General features: G+C 37.4%; 1 pseudogene across 1 annotated transcript; it reads right to left on the reverse strand.

The window, feature by feature from the left end:
* Positions 1-13,963: 13,963 nt before the first annotated feature.
* On the reverse strand, positions 13,964-17,006 carry LOC149211267 (pentatricopeptide repeat-containing protein At2g33680 pseudogene; annotated as a pseudogene). Its single transcript, XR_016252341.1, has 2 exons — positions 14,324-17,006; positions 13,964-14,127 (listed from the first exon to the last, which is right to left on the reverse strand). The product of XR_016252341.1 is annotated as a pentatricopeptide repeat-containing protein At2g33680 pseudogene (transcript).
* Positions 17,007-18,593: the final 1,587 nt, after the last annotated feature.

The following is an 18,593-nucleotide window of genomic DNA, read 5'->3' on the forward strand; positions in this document are numbered from 1 at the left end:
TAATTTTCAATCCCATGTGTATATAAAACTTGGGAACTATTTTGCACCATATATACTAATACAATATGTTAAGTGGCAATGAGGTTGTAGTACTAATTAGGTATGATAAAGTTGGATGTTAATTTTCTTTACAAGTCACCAAACCATACTTTGTAGGAATTGAAACGTTCATACTATTGTGCATTTAATATTACACTTGCAGGAATTGAAATATAACACTTCACACTTACAAGAATTGAAATATCACTCTTCACACTTGCAGGAATTTAAAGACTAACTACAATAGTCTTGCATAAAGGTAATTCACTCTTTGTTGGAAAGTAATCACACAGAAAGGGAAGAAACCACATGGGTAGGAAAGTAAACACACTAGAAAGAAAGTAAATTGGTGACTTGATCAAGCTAATTGCCTATTCCTAAACTATGCAACATAAATGCTCATGAATTAATAAATACAGAAATACTATTAAACTGTGATATAGAAAATCTAACTCAATAGGGCGAACCAATGATAATGTGGTAGAATCTAGGAAATAAAATGAATCCATTTTTAAGTTGATTAGCACACATCATTAGAAAATAAATCAAATCACTTAATGAGTTGTAGCAGAACTCCTAATTAGGAAACATAGTGAGTTGCATAAACATAAATAATTAAGAAACAGAGTACATAATCAAATTAATGAAACGGAAAATGAAAATATAAACTACCCTAGCTAAAATATAGGTAGTATTTGACTAAGGACGAGGCATTGGTTAAAATTTTACCATCATGCCTACATTATCAACACATCAGATGTAAAGGAAATGAAACAAGACCCAACAATCTCTTTATTTAACAATAATCAAAATTACAATAATTTTTTCTTCATTTACTTCTCGTATCTACCATTCCTACTACTTTGGCTCAAGTAGAGCAAGGTATTTATATAATTCTTCAATCCCTCAAATTGATTATGAAATCAAGGGACAACATGGGAATCTTTGATTCTCGAGGTGTTCTCCTTTGTTATAATAACCTAGCCACCGCGATAGATGGAAGGTTGGGAAAAATATGTTATAGTTAATCTCTCCACAATGTATGTTGTTTCCTCCATTGGGTAGCCAAATGGTTGATCCATCCATTTGGAAACTAGTGGTGATAATTATGCATTTAGTGGTTTACTGCACTTATACTACTACAATTGACCACAAATTTGTTGTAGGTAAGGAGTTGGTGTGATCACTTCCACAGTTGGTGTGCCAAGGTGTTGATACATTAGTACCAATTTGTGTTGGAGCTTCAATACTCCAACCTATTGTAGCATTGGTCCTCAGTCATGTTGCAACATCAATACTCAATCATGTTACAACATCTGTACTTTTTGGAGTGTTGTATCATCATTGGAGTGTTGCAACAATGACGTATTGGCGGTGTTGTAGCAATGAGATATGTGGTGTTGCAGCAATGCGAGATAATGGTGTTGTAGAAATGTAAAGTGTTTTATTAATACAAGGTGTGACAACAATTGAACTTCTTCAAATCCTTTATTGTCACCTCCAAGGGTACATGTATGAGTCTATTTCAAGTATTCTCATAAACTCTCGAAAACCACCTGATCCATCTCTTCCACTTTCTAGGTTTGGATTTTATGGGATTTGATGCATTTCAAAGAATTGGAAAAGAAAAGCATGGGTTAGAAGAAGAAATTCCTAAATTTAAAAAATGCATGGACTTTTAAATTGGCTTTATCCATGACCCTTCAATTCTTAGGACTCAATTATGATTTTCTCTACATATATATCTATCGCCCTTAGACAAAAAGGAAACACTTTTGGGAGTCCACTCTGGAAAATAGTCTTATCAAATATAGTCGGATGGTGCTTAAAGGAGATTTGAATTTTTCTTTAAGGGCTAATGAAATCTAGGCACTTGTAGCTCAAATTGATACTCTATTATATTTTTCTAGAAATAATGGATGATGTTGGCTTGATTGACATTCAACCAACAAAGTTATAACCTACTTGGCGGAACAAGAGAACAAGGGATGCCAGAGTGGAAAAACCCTTGGCATATGCCTAATCTTTGGAGGAATCCTAGAAGAAAATATTTTCATAAGGCAATAGGTCTCCTCTGGTGGAGACTCAAACCATTGCCCCATTATACTAGAACTAGCCCCCTCTTTGAATAAGCCTCCTATCCCTTTCAAGATGAACCCCAACTAATTGGATGACCTTTATTTTCTGTAAGAAATAAGGAACTATTGGATACTTTTATATTCCCACACTATGTAATCCCCTCCCTTACAATTCCATGAAAAAACAAAAAAATAAAACTAGTTGTTATAGCTTGCACCACAAAGAAAAGTGAGAGGAACAACAAATACTTAGGGGACATCAGTTCTCAATTACAACAAAATTTGGAGAGTGATAGGATGGGGCTTCTATCAGATCATTAGAAGTACCTACTAAAATCATTAAAGGAGTCTTGAAGGAAAAGCCTCTTAAATTGAGAAAAATAATGGAGAATTAAAAGTAGAGCTATTTTTCTCCAAGCAAGGGATGAAAATACAAAATTCTTTGATGAGTTCACAAACAATAGAAAATACATCAACACAAATGGGCTCTAAATAAAATAGATGGTTCTCAAGCCTCCTCATTTGAAGAGCTAGTTGAAGAAGGAATACCCAATTCAACAACTTGTTCAAGGAAGAAGGGCTACTATTGATGTTATTCTCTAAGTAGCTTCCCACTTTCCTAGTTTTATTGATGAAGATGGAAACTCTCAATTCATGTCAAAAGTGTTGAGTATGTGTTATATTCTTTGCAAGACTAGGCCCAAGAACAACTTCTATGTGCCAGGGGCAATGGGCTGGAGGAGACCTTGTAAAAAAAGTGGCAATTTTTTGTATTTGTTTTTGGTGGTTTTCAGCAATGTTTCATTTTTGGCAGTTTTTTGTGTTGGTTCGTATTTTTTGCAATATTTTCATATATCAACGATAGTCATTTATTGTGGTATTTGAGTAAGTTTTCAAGTCTTTGTTTGTATTTTTTGTGATACTTATTCATCTATCATGTTTAAATATTGTTTAACTAACTCTTATCCTTGATTATATATAAGTGTTTCTAGGTATTGGTCTTTTAGATTGTTGTTGAAGTGTGTGTAGATTGGGATATCCCCCATGGCTTGACCTAAAGTGAGAGGATACCATACTAAGGTGACAATGGGCATATCTCATGTATGATTACCCCCTAGCACCTTTACCATGACCTTTCCAATGCTACTAATATGAGTGGTAATAAACTCCATGAGCAACATAGCACGTTGTTTGGACCCCATGCTTGAGGATATTGGAAAATTTGAGTGGGTGAAGAAGTGTGTGGAAAAATCAAAAAGCATAACCTAATATATTTACAACTACACATGAGTTTTGATCTTATGAGGGAAAACATTGAGGGAAGAGAGCTTTTTCAGTTAGTTGTTGCATGATTTTCAATTAATTTTCTTACATTGCAATCCAATCCATAACTCACTGAAGAGCCAATTTGTTTAAAATGTTCCCTTGTGATGATTGGAATGAATTTCAATGGAGTAAAAAAGCTTAAGGAAAAGACATAGTTGAAAAAAATATTGAAAAACCTTTATGGAAAAATCCAAAAGAGATAGTATAATTTAGTGAGCCTCTTGTGAAAGTCTTACAGATAATGGAGATTGATAAACCCACCATGGACTTTATTTATGAGGCCACTTATTAGGTTAGAGAGACAATAAAGATAGCATATGATGAAAAAAGGTAGAAGTATCTTGCTCTATGTGAAATCATTGATGATCGATTGAACAACCAACTCCATCAATTTTTACATGTAGACGTATATTACTTGAACCTAAGGTAAGTAATTTCGAAGTTTTTAAGTTATAATATTCATTGCAAAAGTTCAACCAAAATTTTAAAATCAATTAATGAAGTTTTTTCCTTTTAAAGTTACTACCAAACAAAAGATATTGAAGCAAATGGGGAGATAAAATAAGGATTGTATAATTTATGGACCATGTAGTCCCTGAGTCCAAGATATAAGATGAGATACATAATAAGATCCCACATTTCAATGGTAGTATTGATATCATTGGCATGTTTATGGCTATATGAAGTAGATAGAATAATCTACCTGATAAGAAATTTCAAAGTTTCTAATATATAATATTCATTATAAAAGTTGAGCTTGTTAGAATTGTGTTGTCATTGATGGCAAAGCATGACAAAGATGGCAAAAGTTGGCAAAAATGACATAAGGTGACTGCAAGATGAGCAGAGAATGGTGCAGAAAATTTGAAGGCATTTCTAGTGCAACATATCACTTCAAGAGCATATGAAACCCACTTAGATAGAAAGAACTCTGAAAAATCTTTCCAGTGGTATGTGAAAGTTTGAAAATGACCTCCTAGATTGAAAGTTAGAGCTAGTCAAAGTTGAACTCTCAAAGTCAAAGTGGTAGAACTAGAGGTGGTTGGAGACCCTTTTGGCGCATAGTTAAGTTTGGCGCATATCCAAAGCCTAGCGGAATAGCTAGTGGCGCTGCCATCAAAATCATCGAGCATACGTGGAAAGAACCACAAAGAAATTCAAAGTGGCAGAGCTAGAGGTGGTTAGAGACCCTTTTGGCATGTAGTTAAGTTTGGCACATAGCCAAAGTCTAGTGGAATAGCTAGTGGAGCTGCCATCGAAAGTGTCAAGTGTACGTAGAAGGAACAACACAATAGCGGGAAGCAAGTTCATTAGCCACAAGTGCAGCCCCCATAATGGTCATCCCAGCAAAGGTAGCCCGGTGGTAAAACCTTAGAGAAACCTTAAGGAGTACAAAGGAGATGAACAGGCATACGTGGAGCACACAACGATGAAGAGGCTCTTTTATTGGTCAAGGCGAGGCCCACATAACACATCAACTCGACACAATTACCCCGATAGGTGTATTCCGGAAAAAATTTAAGGATCACTTAAGTGTATGAGCGGGATGACATAAGACAAGCAAACGTGGCCCTTACAGCGGTGCGATGGAAGCAGTTTATTGGCTCAAGATTCAAGCGGAGACCCCCACATTGACAGTGAAGCCCACTAAGGCTAGCTCGGAAGTAACAAAGCACCGTGCCTAGGAGCATCGACCCGACAGAAATTTGAAAAATGTAAAAAGAATAACTAGGACCCTTTAAATTTTTTTATAAAGGTGCAATGGCGAAAAACCAAGGTTTTAGGAACCCTTTCTCTCTCCTCTGGCAGCAGACAGATGGCAACATATTATTTGTTAGAGGTGACATCAACACTAGGCCAATAGGAGTGTGACACGTGGCAAGTGTTTTTGGCCTTTTTGGGTACCCGAATGACCCATTTTTTAGTGACACGTGGACCAATCACCGTACAACACGTGGCAAAGGTGACATCAACATGACATCATCCCACTAGTCAGAGCCCAAAATTTTTTGGAGTAGCGCACGAAAAACTAATGGGCTAACCAGGCATCGAGGGAGTTGTCTATAATACGACTTTTTGGAGATTCCAGTGACGGAATCCGGCGGAAGAAATTGAGGTTAAATCTTGATTTGTTGCAGTTAAAATGGTTTTTTAAATGCATATTTGGATTCAGCACCCTGGAAAACCCCTGGGACGCTTTCATTGTGCAGAAACTAGCTATCAAACTTGCGATTCCAATAAATTCGTGCCGGATTTCGACCGGAAAAACCCGCCGGAAAGGCTTTCAAAAAGTCGCGTTATAGACAACTGCGGCATCGAGTGCATGCCGCAAAATGTCAGAGCCAACTCAACCCGGGTGTGTAACGATTGGGCGCAAGTGCAGAAACAAACCCCATTTAACAACTCAGCCCGCAAAAGAAAAATCTCAGAGGTAAAAGTAAGGTAGTGCCAAGATACAAGCATCGAGCTGACGATGGTATTATGGCAGAGCCAGAACCAGAGAGAAGCGAAAGGGTGGACCCCTTTGATACCTAAGCCAACTAAAAGGAGCCTAAAAGATTTGAAAGGAGGAAAAAAAATCGTCGGGTTAGAGGGTTGCAGGCTAAGCGCCGATACAGGTTCTATGCAGCAACTTTAACCAACATCGCAAAGATAAAGAAGAAAAAGCGTCAGGATTTTATGGCAATAGATGAAACATGAGACATAAACATTCCCAATAATTGACGAATCTGTCAAGTTGTGGAAAGTGTGTCAGGACACGATTTTGCGAAGTTTTTATGTGTTGTTGAGACCAAGGGTGCAAAGCTAGTTTGTAGTGGTAAATAAGCCCTTGGGGTTTAAAGCGCAAAGGGGCCCACACAGGTATATTTGGCAACACTTTTAATCCTTTGGGCTTTAATTTGAAAAGGGTCGCGGAGGTATGTCGGGCATTGTTTTAAAACACACAGCCCCACGCATATATATGGCAGCATTATTAATATAAATCTTTCGGGGTTTGGTGTGATTGAATTGGCAGCTTGATTTGGCAGCATGGAAATTCATTTTGCATGGATGGAAGAGTCGACAACCATTTTTAGCGACACCTTTTATAATATCCTTTGGTCTTGCAGATGAAACGAATCAACAACTTTTGGAAATTTTGCAATTTGCAAAAAATAACAGCACACTAAAGTTGGAACTATAGTTAAAACTACAACTAAAGCCTGTTAAGAGTCAGAGTAGCCAAATCAGCAGACAAAATAAGAGTTTGAGTTTAGAACTACAGATCAGAGATTGAAGACTTAAAGAACAGATCCAGAAGGCTCAGTTGAGCAGAACAAAGAAAAAAATTTAAAGATTCATGCAAGAACACAAGAAAAGCAAAGAGGCCAAAAATAGCAAAGCAAAATCTTTATAAGCAAGCTTGAGCAAGTAGATTGGACAAGATTTTTTTGTGGAATTTTTTTTTATGAGGTGATGATGTTGGTGTGATCAACGATGGAAAATTGTTGAAGGTATTGGTGATTAAAAAAGAAGGACAAATTGTTTTACTTTGAAAGCAGAGGTAACATTCATGGTTCTAGTATGAAAATGGATGAAAGATGAATCATTGAGTGTCAAGTAAGTTGTAGATCAGGGGTTGGTGCTCCTTCCAGTAGTTACTGGTAAATATTTGGGGTTAGTGCTCCTTTAGTTGTTGCTGATAAATCAGGGAGTTGTAGCTCCCTGCTAGTTGTAGCCAGAGAATTGTAACAAGAAGTTGTAGTTTGCTTTATAAAGTAATTGAAGAATAATTTGAAGAATTTGTGTGTTCCATTGTGATTGCTAATAATGCTTATTTGAAATAATTGTTGAAGTATTTTACGGTGTCCTAGTGTTCTTATACAAGTGAAAGAAAGTTTTTTAAATTGGTAAAACTCCTACAACGTTGATTCACCCCTCCCCCCTCTCAGTATTGTCTTCATTTCTAACAAAGCCAAAGTTTCAAACTCATTTATTGAAGCTTATTTACCTTCAACTCTTTTTGCAACCCATCCGTGGGGTAGTTTGGTAGCTTGTCTATTGATTTATAAAAGTTTGCAATTTGGATATTGAATCAAACATGCAATGCTTCTAGGTGTAAATGCACTTGGAGTTTTTTTTAGCCTATACACACCAATATGTGAAACCAAAATAATTGAATGGTATGGTTTATGTTCAATAGAACCTTAGAATGGAAGCACAATCAATTGTTTAACAAGACCCCTAAATCAAGTAGCATAGTCCTAGATGATTTTGACCCCTCATAAAAGTGGGTTGTGAATACTCAACCAACATTTGGCAATGAAGACCATTCTTGAATGGACTTGGAGCCACTTCCACAACCAAACAATTTGAACATCGGATGAATAACATTAGGGCTAGGAGGATCTAACAAAAATCCCATTTTTCAATGTAGTCATGTTGCGGATATAGATGACGAGAACTCATATGATTTTCCGATATGATTAGATTGTAGATTCTAGTGTTAAGACTATATTTATTAATTAGTACTATGCTTATTATTGGACACTAGAAGTCATTTAGAGTTTCTTTGTTAATATATTTTGGTTCAGATATGGATTACATTTAGTGCTATTTTGGTTATATGCACCCTTGTTATATACACGAGACACTTTGCATATTGAATTCATATATATATATTCAAAATTTGACTATTTTATATATTTTTTTATCAATCAATTTTGTGATTTGGTTTTTTTGTCCGATTCCAATTTATGGGGTCTCATATTGAATATATATATATATATATATATATATAATTTAAAATCCGAATATTTTATGTATTTTTCTTTTTGATCAAATTTGTGATAGGTTTTGTTTCGGTTTTTTATCTGATTCTGATTTCTTGGGTTGACTAGTTCAATGTTGGTCCAGGTCTGATAGCATTGATTGTGAACATTGAAATTAATACAATGAGATAGAGAGAAGTGCAGCTCTCAGTTAAGATAGTTTTCGTGATCAAAGGTTTCTAGGGTAGATTTTTTGTGTATTGTGTGTGTTGAAGATAATGGAGAATATCCTAGAATAGGTAGAGTTGATTCACGTAACCTCAGGATAGGAATCAGTTTCTATTTTTTAGGATGTTGTTCTAACTTCCCTAAAACCATGTTTTTCTATTTAATGTGTAATGTGTAAGAACAACGTAGAGCGTTCTGCAGAGCCAGACTCTCATGGTTCAGACTCTCTTTCGTAGAGCTGACTAGTGGGTTTTATTTTAATATAAACATTGCCATGTTTATCATGGTACCAAAGCGTCAGGGCTGAGGAACTTGTACGCTAGCTACTGGGTGGTTCTTTGAACCGAGATCATCGTTGTTGTGAGGAGGATAACTGCGATGATTCCGAGATCGTCGTTGGTTCTGAGTGTACCTCTGCAACGAGGGCACTATAGCGCATATTTTTTAACTTTTTCGTCACAGGAAAGACGTGTACAACTGCGACGACATCGCAGAAAACACATGCATATCTACGACGATCGTGGAAGCCAACAACAAGGTTGTGGCTGCGAAGGGAAGCCAAGAACAAGGTTGTAACGATCAGAGAAGCTGTGAGGGGAAGCCAAGAACAAGGTTGTAGCTGACAACAAAAGGTTGTCTGGAGGCTGAGAAGGAAGCCACGGTGATCTGCGAGTGTGTTGCGAGATCAGACAAAATTGAAAAACAATGATCTATCTCTGTCACAGATCTGGGGTAAATTTAACATCTTTTACCTGTCGAATTTTTTTTTCTAAATCACCAAGATGAATAACAATATATTTGAAGCATGCATGAACGAGCATAACAAGCTCGATGGTTCCAATTATGCAAATTGGAAGTTCAAGATGCAGACTCTGCTAGAAGCGCAGAGTGCTTGGACGATTGTGAATGGGGATGAGCCGAGGCCCACGATTGGATCAACATCGGTCCCAGATTGGGAGAAACAAGAAAGTAGAGCAAGGACAATGTTAAAGATGTCAGTGAAAGACTGCATTATACTGCACATCAGAGAAGGTAAGTCAACTAACGAGATTTGGGGAATTCTGAAGGAATTGTACGAGATCAGGAATTCAAATCGTCTTCTGTTTCCTAAGAGTAACATCATGTCCCTGGAGATGGAGGAGAATGAAACAATTGTTTCATTCATAGCAAGGATCAAGGATCTAAAAAACAAATTGTCAGACATTGGTCATACAGTTGACGATACAGATCTTGTAACCATTACAATGAATGGTGTCACTGATGATTATCAAATATTCATCACTGGGATAAATGCCAGAGAGAAGATCTCGCATTTTGAAGAACTGACAGGTATACTGATGCAGGAAGAAGAAAGGAGATCGTCCCTGATGCCCCAAAGTGCTGATCTTGCATTGATGGCGAAGAAGAACTTCTACAAAGAGAAAGGGAGTCCACAACAGCAAAATGGGGCAAGTTCACAGAAACGGTCAAATCTGACCCAAGGTATGCATCCGAATAAAAACTACTCTGAAACTAAATGTTTTTATTGCAGAAAATTGGGTCATATTGCCAGGGAGTGTAGGAAAAAGAAATATCATGAAGAACAATAGAAGCCAAAAAGACATGCAAGTCATCTCGCGAATGGTGATTAGGTGCAGAATTTCAGATTGTTTATGGCAGATCATGATGAAAATGTTGATGCAGACATCTGGTATGTAGATTCAGAAGCATCAACACACATGACAGGAAACAAACATTGGCTCGAAGATTTTAAAGAAATCAACGAAGGCGCACAGATTTACCTAGGTGATGACAAAAGTCATCAAATCAAAGGGTGTGGGAAAGTTTCTGTCATTCTACCTAATGGTAATATCAAACAAATTTATAATGTGATGTATGTGCCTGGCATAACAAAGAACTTGATTTCTGTATCTATGATTACAGATCAAGATTTGAAAGTTGAATTTTTAAAATCTAACTGTTACATTAAAGATCTGCTAGATGGCATGAAGACAATTGCTACAGGAATCCGAACAGGAGGACTGTACAAGTTGGATGTGAGACCTGCACCAGTTCGAGCATTGACAGCAGCGAGCCTGACTACAGAAGAGCTTTGGCATCAGAGATTCGACCACATCAACTACAATGATTTGTTGTTATTACAAAAGAAGGAAATGGTAAGAGATCTTCCTATGCTAAAGCAAGTACATAATGATTGTGATGCATGTACATTAGGAAAAATGCATAGAAAAGAATTCCCTATTCGAGTAGAAAAGAAACAGAGGGATATACTTGAATTAGTGCACACAAACCTTTGTGGACCCATGTAGACAAAATCATTAGGAGGTGCACTGTATTTTCTATTGTTTATTGATGACTGTATGAAGTTTTCTTGGGTGTATTTCTTAAGTAAGAAGAGTCATACATTCGAATACTTTAAGCAGTTTAAAAATATGATTGAAAGACAAACAGGGAAACAGATAAAAATTCTCCGCTCTGATCAAGGGGGAGAATACAGGAAGGATGAGCTTATCAAATATTGTAAAGATCATGGAATTTTGCAGCAGTTCACAGTACCCCATACTCCACAGCAGAATGGAGTAACAGAAAAAAAAAAAAAAAACACTGGTGGAATGTGCTAGAAGTATGCTGAAAGGTAAGAATCTTTCGAATGGTTTTTGGGCTGAAGCAGTGAATACTGCAGTTTATTTGAAAAATAGGAGTCCTACAAAAAGTCTTGAGTCTAAAACTCCTTTTGAAGCATTATATGGATATAAGCCTGCAATAAAACACTTAAGAATATTTGGATGTAAAGCATTTTCCCACATACCAAAGGAAGATAGAAGAAAATTAAACTCAAAAGCCATCAAATGTACTTGTATAGGGTATTGTTCGTCATATAAAGCATACCGATTATTTAATCCCTCTCCTCACAAGATCTTTGTTAGTAGAGATGTTAAATTCCATGAGCAAGATAATGAAGAACCTGATGAGCACTATGAGGAATGGGACATTCCGTACTTTGTAGAAGAAGAAGCAAAGAACAATCAGGGTCAGCAACAGACAAAGGCAGAGGATGAAAAGCAGCAACAGTAGCAACAACAACAACAACAACAGGAAGAAATGAATGATGATCAAATAAGGTTTGAAACTACCACCCCACCACTCAGGAGATCAAGTAGAAAAGCTCAAATGCCTGCAAGATATAAGGAAAATGTTTTTATAACTAGTATGATGAATGTGGTTGAACCGTCTAGTTATAAAGAAGCAAATGAAAGTAGTGAATGGAAAACAACCATGGAACAAAAATATGATTCAATAATCAAAAATAACACTTGGGAATTGGTTGAACTTCCTAGAGGAAAACAAACCGTAGGTTGCAAATGGTTATATAAACCGAAAATTAATGCAGATGGAACTATAGAAAAACTGAAAGCTAGGTTGGTTGCAAAGGGGTACACACAAAAAGAAGGGATAGACTATGAAGAAACCTTCGCCCCTGTAGCTAAATTGAACACCATCAAAATGTTAATCGCTTTAGCTACTAAGAAACATTGGATGATGCACCAACTAGATGTAAAGTCTGCATTTTTGAATGGAGAACTAAAAGAAGAGGTTTATCTAGAGCAACCGGAAGGGTTTGTCTAGAAAGGAAAAGAACATTTAGTCTGTAGGTTGAAGAAAGCACTTTATGGACTAAAACAAGCTCCCAGGTCGTGGTATGAAAAGATTGATTCATTTTTTCGGCAAGTTGGCTACAATAGAAGTAAGAATGGCCCTAATATTTACACCCTGAAAGATGAACAAGGGTGCTAGTGTTGATTTCATTATATGTAGATGATTTTATAATTACAGGTGATGCTACATATCTAATCGATGAACTCAAGGAACAAATGTCACAGGTGTTTGAAATGAAGCACCTCGGTGAACTCAGATACTGTTTAGGTCTCGAAATCTGGAGAGATTCAGGTCAAACATTTCTGTCCCAAGCAAAGTATGTCAAAGGTCTGTTAGAAAAGTTTAGGATGGATCAGTGTAAGCCGGCACCGGTACCATTGCAGTAGAACATCAAATTGCAGTGTGAAGATGGCTCAAAAGCGGCGGATGCAACACTTTACACACAGTTGGTTGGGAGTTTAATCTACCTAACCACCACTAGACTTGATTTGGCTTATTCAGTCAGTGTGCTAAGCCAATTTATGTCTAAGCCACTTGAAAGTCACTGGAATGCAGCGAAGAGTATTTTGAGGTATCTACAAGGTATTTTAGATTACGGTATTATTTACATTGACTCTTCCAATGTTAGATTGGCAGAATATGCAGATTCAGATTGGGCTGGAAATGTAGATGATCGCAGATCTATAACAGGTTATGCATTCAGCCTTGGATCCGGGGTGATCACATGGAGCAACAAGAAGTAGAACACAGTCTCCTTGTCCTCAGCGGAAGCAGAGTATCAAGCCATGTGTGCAGCAACGTGTGAGGCGGTTTGGTTGCGGAGACTTCTCCAGGATGTTGGGGAAGAACAGACAGTCGCAACAACAATCAGATGCGACAATCAGAGTTCAATCAAGCTGGCCAATAATCCGGTGTTTCACAAAAACACTAAACATATTGATACTCAATTCCACTTTGTCAGGGAGAAAGTGCAATCCAAAGAAATTCATCTGGAATATTGTAATACATGTGATAATGTTGCGGACATTTTCACTAAGCCTCTTGGAAAAGTTAAGTTTCAAATGTTTAGGGAGATGTTAGGCATATATGTGAACCCATTCTCCATTAAGGGGGAGTGTTGAAGATAATGGAGAATATCCTAGAATAGGTAGAGTTGGTTCGCGTAACCTCAAGATAGGGATTAGTTTCTATTTTTTAGGATGTTGTTCTAACTTCCATAAAACCATGTTTTTCTATTTAATGTGTAATGTGTAAGAACAACGTAGAGTGTTCTGCAGAGCTAGACTCTCATGGTTCAGACTCTCTTTCGTAGAGCTGACCAGTGGGTTTTATTTTAATATAAACATTGCCATTTTTATTAATGTGAATGTGCCATTGTTATTCTTATGCTTTAGATTCTATTAATATTGCTTTTCTTGCATGGGTTTATCAAACTCTTAAAAAAAAGCATCTACCAACATTACAAACTCGTTTAAGAAAGGGTGAAAGTCCCAAACAACTTTGGCATAATAGCAACCACTTAAACTTGGCATCCTAGTTGAATGAAGTCCATCCTTTGTGGTGCTGCACCTCGGATTTTGTTCCTTTCTAACAAAAAATAAAACAATGCAGCTGTAAATATGCTATTTTCACAGTTTGAATTATAATCCATCCTTCCCAACACCGTGGAAATGATCGATTGGATTGTCCATAAAATGTATCTCCTACGCAGAGTAGATAGATATTTGGATGTCATTCTATCTCTACTTCTTAAATATAATAATCTCTGAAATTAAATCAGAGATGGAGAGTGTTTTTCATCCCCCTACTTAAAAGAAGAATCATGCTATCATGAGTCTTCCAATGTAGGGCTGATATTTACGAAGTTAGCATTTCTTGTTGATATAACTTGCCATCCCTGTTCAGATCCACATGAACTCAGGTTCTCCTTCAAATTAAACAAATAGGAGTCATCCTCAACCATAATGTCAGTGTAACTAATGAGGCAGCTGGTAAGAAGGTGATCCTTCACATCCTAGCTAGGAAACCCATGTGGTTCATCGATCAGCCTGAAAACATTTGAGCAAGTTAGTTCAGGAAACTTTCAAATCATAATCTGCTAACCAACACCATTTTTGCAATCTTGCAACTTTATAATAATAGAACTGTACAAGTATGCTAGACAAAACTGATTAATAAACACCATTGTAGCCAAGTTTACAAAGCTTATGAATGACAGGATTCGATGGAACTCAATGCACTCACCAATGGCATACCTGGACCTGTGTTGTGTTTCAACTCCACAGACACTTAATCCATGACCTGGTTTTATCATCACCAATAACACAGAAAAGCATAGTCCCTCTTTGAAATGGTGGAAGCTGTCAGTGTCCCTAACCATATTTTCACACCCAATACTCCTGGAAATGAATTTCTTGGCAGTGTGGCAATCACAACATACAGAAAGCTTCTTCATACCTCAGATAGATGCATTGGATAGTAAGACAGTAAGCCTGACGTTTCTTACTGTAGTGGCTGAGAAACTGCTCTTTTGCCCATTCTCAGCATGATGTAACACACTTTCATATTCAATACATACGCTAATTTCTTAATCTTCCTAAGCAGCCTCTCCAACACTGAATTCTCCTGAAAGAAACTTATGCACTGTGCTCTTAATCTCAATCCAACTAACTCCTGCTTCCTTTTTCAAATCCCTATCATTCATCATTTTCCTCACATTTGCCACTTCATCCCACCGACCTGCGGTAGCATATAAGTTTGAGAGCAGTATGCATGTTGCAGCATCTTGTATTCCCAACTCAAGCAAATGTTCTGCTACACGTTCTCCTAGCTCCATATTGCAATGCATTCTGCATGCAGTAAGGAGAGTCCGCCACATAACAGCATTAGGTTTAAATGGCATTTTATTGATAAAGATATATGCCTCTTCCAGGTGCCCAGCACGACAAAGGAGATCAAGCATGCATGCAAAGTGTTCTGGTCTTGGTGTAATGCCATGGCACTGACTCATATTATCGAAGTGGTAACAACCTTCATCGACTAGGCCTCCTTGGCTGCATGCATAGAGGATACTAACAAATGTGATGTGATCCGGTTTTACCCCTGCCGCCTGCATTTCTCTAAAGAGCTCCAGAGCCTCTCTCCCCTGTCCATGACGTGCATATCCACTGATCATTGCATTCCACAATGCCAAATCGGCTTTAGGAATTCTATTGAACACACTATGTGCACACTCTATGCTCCCAGATTTAGCATACATGTCAACAAGACTGTTACACACAAATACATTCAATTCATACCCTGTTTGGATGATGCGTATATGGATTTGCTTACCTTGTTCCAAAGCTGCAAGGATGGAACATGCCTTAAGTGCACTGCAAAACGTAAAATGGTCAGGCTTCAGGCCCATCCGTTGCATTCTGTAAAAGAGATTCAGAGCTTCAACGCCATCACCCTGCTGAACATATCCAGCAATAATCACACTCCATAATATCACATCTCGATTGGGCATGACATCAAAGACCTCAATTGCACATTCCATGCTCCCGTGATTCACAAACATCTCTATGAGGGTTGTTGACACAAAGACATTAGACTCATATCCAGATTTAATGACTAGTGCATGGATCTGATTGCTCTGTTCCATAGCTGCTAAGCTATCACAGGCCTTAAAAACAGCGGAAAAAGTGAACTCATCTAGCTTCACATCTGCAATCTGCATTTTCCTGAGAAGATATAGAGCCTCTTCACCATGCCCATTCTGTGCATATCCCACTAGCATTGCATTCCATGTTCCCACATCCCGTTTTGGCATTTCCTCAAACACGGCATGTGCATCCCATATACTCCCACATTTGGCATACATGTCGATGGCACAATTCCATACAGAGATATCCATCTCAAGCTGAGACTTGATGACATGGGCATGTACTGCCTTGCCAAATTCAGGCATCACATCTTCGGCACATGCTTTCAACATACTAGTGAAAGTAAAATGGTTTGGACACATGCCAGCCCACTGCATTTCACAAAAGACTTCCAGAGCCCGTTTTCCATACCCATTTTGAGCATATCCAGCAAGCACGGCATTCCATGAAACCACGTCTCTTTCAGGCATTTTGTCAAACACTTTACGTGCATCCTCCATGCTCATGCTTTTTGCATACATATCAACAACGGCACTCTGAACAAACAAATCAAATTCAAATCCAGACTTTACAACAAGAGCATGCAGTTGCTTGCCTTCTTCAGGTGCATTCTTCGCATACCAGCTAAGCACGCTGCCGAAGGTGAACTGATTTGGTTTCATACCGGCCTGTTGCATTTGGCGAAAGAGTTTCACTACTTCTTCAGATTGGCCACCCTGAACATAGCCAGCGATAATTCCATTCCATGAAGCCACGTTTCGTTCAGACATTCTGTCAAACAGCTGGTGTGCATCCTTCAAAAAACCACATCTAGCATACATGTTCGCTAAATTATTGTTCATGAAGATATCTAGCCCGAATCCAGTTTTGATCATGTCAGCATGTACACATTTTCCCTCTGCAACTTGCTTCATCCTCGCACATCGCTGTAAGGTAGAAATATAGAGATCGGAATCAGTCCAAATTGCATGCTTGAGGAATTCAATCTTACACATTAGACGTAAAGGAAAATGGCAAACATTATCCGTTTCCCAAACCGGTAAAACCTTGAAAGCTAGGTTGGAACTGTGAATTGATTGTACAGTATCAACCTATTGTATACGTCCTTTCAAACATGACTTCAACCTGCGTTTTTTGGTTCTGCATACATCTAATTAAACTTTTAAGTGAATTTCAACATCACACATTACTAGTTTACTTTGTGGGTTGCATGCCTATGTAGGTCAGTGCCAATGCCTAGTTCAAGTAGGTGTGGAAACCTCATGGTTGAGTTTGCAGCAAAGTAGTGTTTGATAAGGTGCACTCACATTTATGATGATATGTGCTAAAATTTGATGAAAACCCATACTTCAAATTTAAGTAATTCAATTATTTTTAGTTTTTCAAGTTCGTGACTTTTTCGATAGGGTCAAAATTTTGAGATTTAAAGTTCCACCCTTCAAAGAAAACTTCGAATACAATGAAACTATGATTTCTATTGGATTTTTCCTTTCTAAGATTTGATTTTTCTTTTTTAAGGATTCACTCGGTTGCTCTTATTCACACCTTGCAAGAGCATTTATAATAACCAAGGGTTTTACTTTTTAAAATTTCTTCATAAAGTTGTCTTTTAGTGAATTCTTTCACCTATTTGTTTGGTTTTTAAAACCACAAAGTTCTCCTCTCCTAGTCATTTTAGGATCTCTGTTGAGAAAAATGCATGATGGGTTTGCCATGTGTAAGTCAATTTTGCAAGCCTATGCATGTAATTTTTATCTTCCCTAAAGTGTAATTCTAATATCCCTAAGACAACAGATGATTTTAACTCTCAATTCAAAAAACCAATATATCCAATATTAGACTTGTCTAAAGAAATAGAAGAGTATATCTTCATTAGGTTTGCAATAAGACGTTTAGATGACTCATTACATATATAGCTCATAGCTAATATATATTTTGTAAGTCTTTGATGACTCGTTACATCCAACAAATGTTCCCTTCTTTCTAGAAGGCTCAAACTTCGTCCTCTTCTCCTTGGGAACATGAATGTAAATAACACAACCAAATATCTTCAAATTCCCGACCTCTGGTTTCTCACCTTTGAAGGTCACTTCATGAGTCTTATTCCCCAAAATATGGTGAGGAATTATATTTTGAACATAGACTGTTGTCTTGGATGCCTCTCCCCATAATAACATGGGTAAGTCCTCATCGTGAATCATTGCCTTAGTAGCTTCCATAATATATCTATTCTTCCTTTCAACAATCCCATTTTGTTGGGGGTTGTAAGGGACTATCAACTCTCTCTTAATCCCAGCTTCCTTACAAAAGGAATTGAGTTCCCTTTTGATAATATTCTAGATTCCTCTTGAGTACGTGCAATCCATAGTTGATCAAATTTTGGAAATTTCTAACCTACCACAAATGCTTGATACAAATGAATCCCATTAATATGGTGTTGATTTTTCGTAGATCTTTCAAACTAATAATTACTTTTGACGATTTTAATTTTTTTCATTTTTTTCATTCATCATTAAGAAATTACACAGAAGATCTCAACAACAACAACAACAACAACAACAACAACAAATGTCAGTAGGATCATAAAGAGACAACCAAACAAGACACACGAGAATTTACCCTGGGAAAAACCACATGGGGGAAAATCCCAACAACCTTTTCCTTAGAGAAATTATTCAGTTCAACAGAGATACATATAATTCTTCTAGTCAACAATAAATTCAAATTGACCAGTAATATAATTTTGGTCAAACCTAGTCAAGATGCCCTTTTGTCAAGTCACAATGTTTACCATCCAAGTCGAACTTGTCTGATTTTCCTAGGCCAAAATTTGGCCCTCTTTTCTCACCCAAAAACTTGGCCACGCT

Source organism: Pinus tabuliformis, chromosome 1_2, assembly GCF_031772625.1.
Source record: "Pinus tabuliformis cultivar Carrire ecotype Pingquan chromosome 1_2, CPIR1, whole genome shotgun sequence".
NCBI lineage: Eukaryota > Viridiplantae > Streptophyta > Pinopsida > Pinales > Pinaceae > Pinus > Pinus tabuliformis.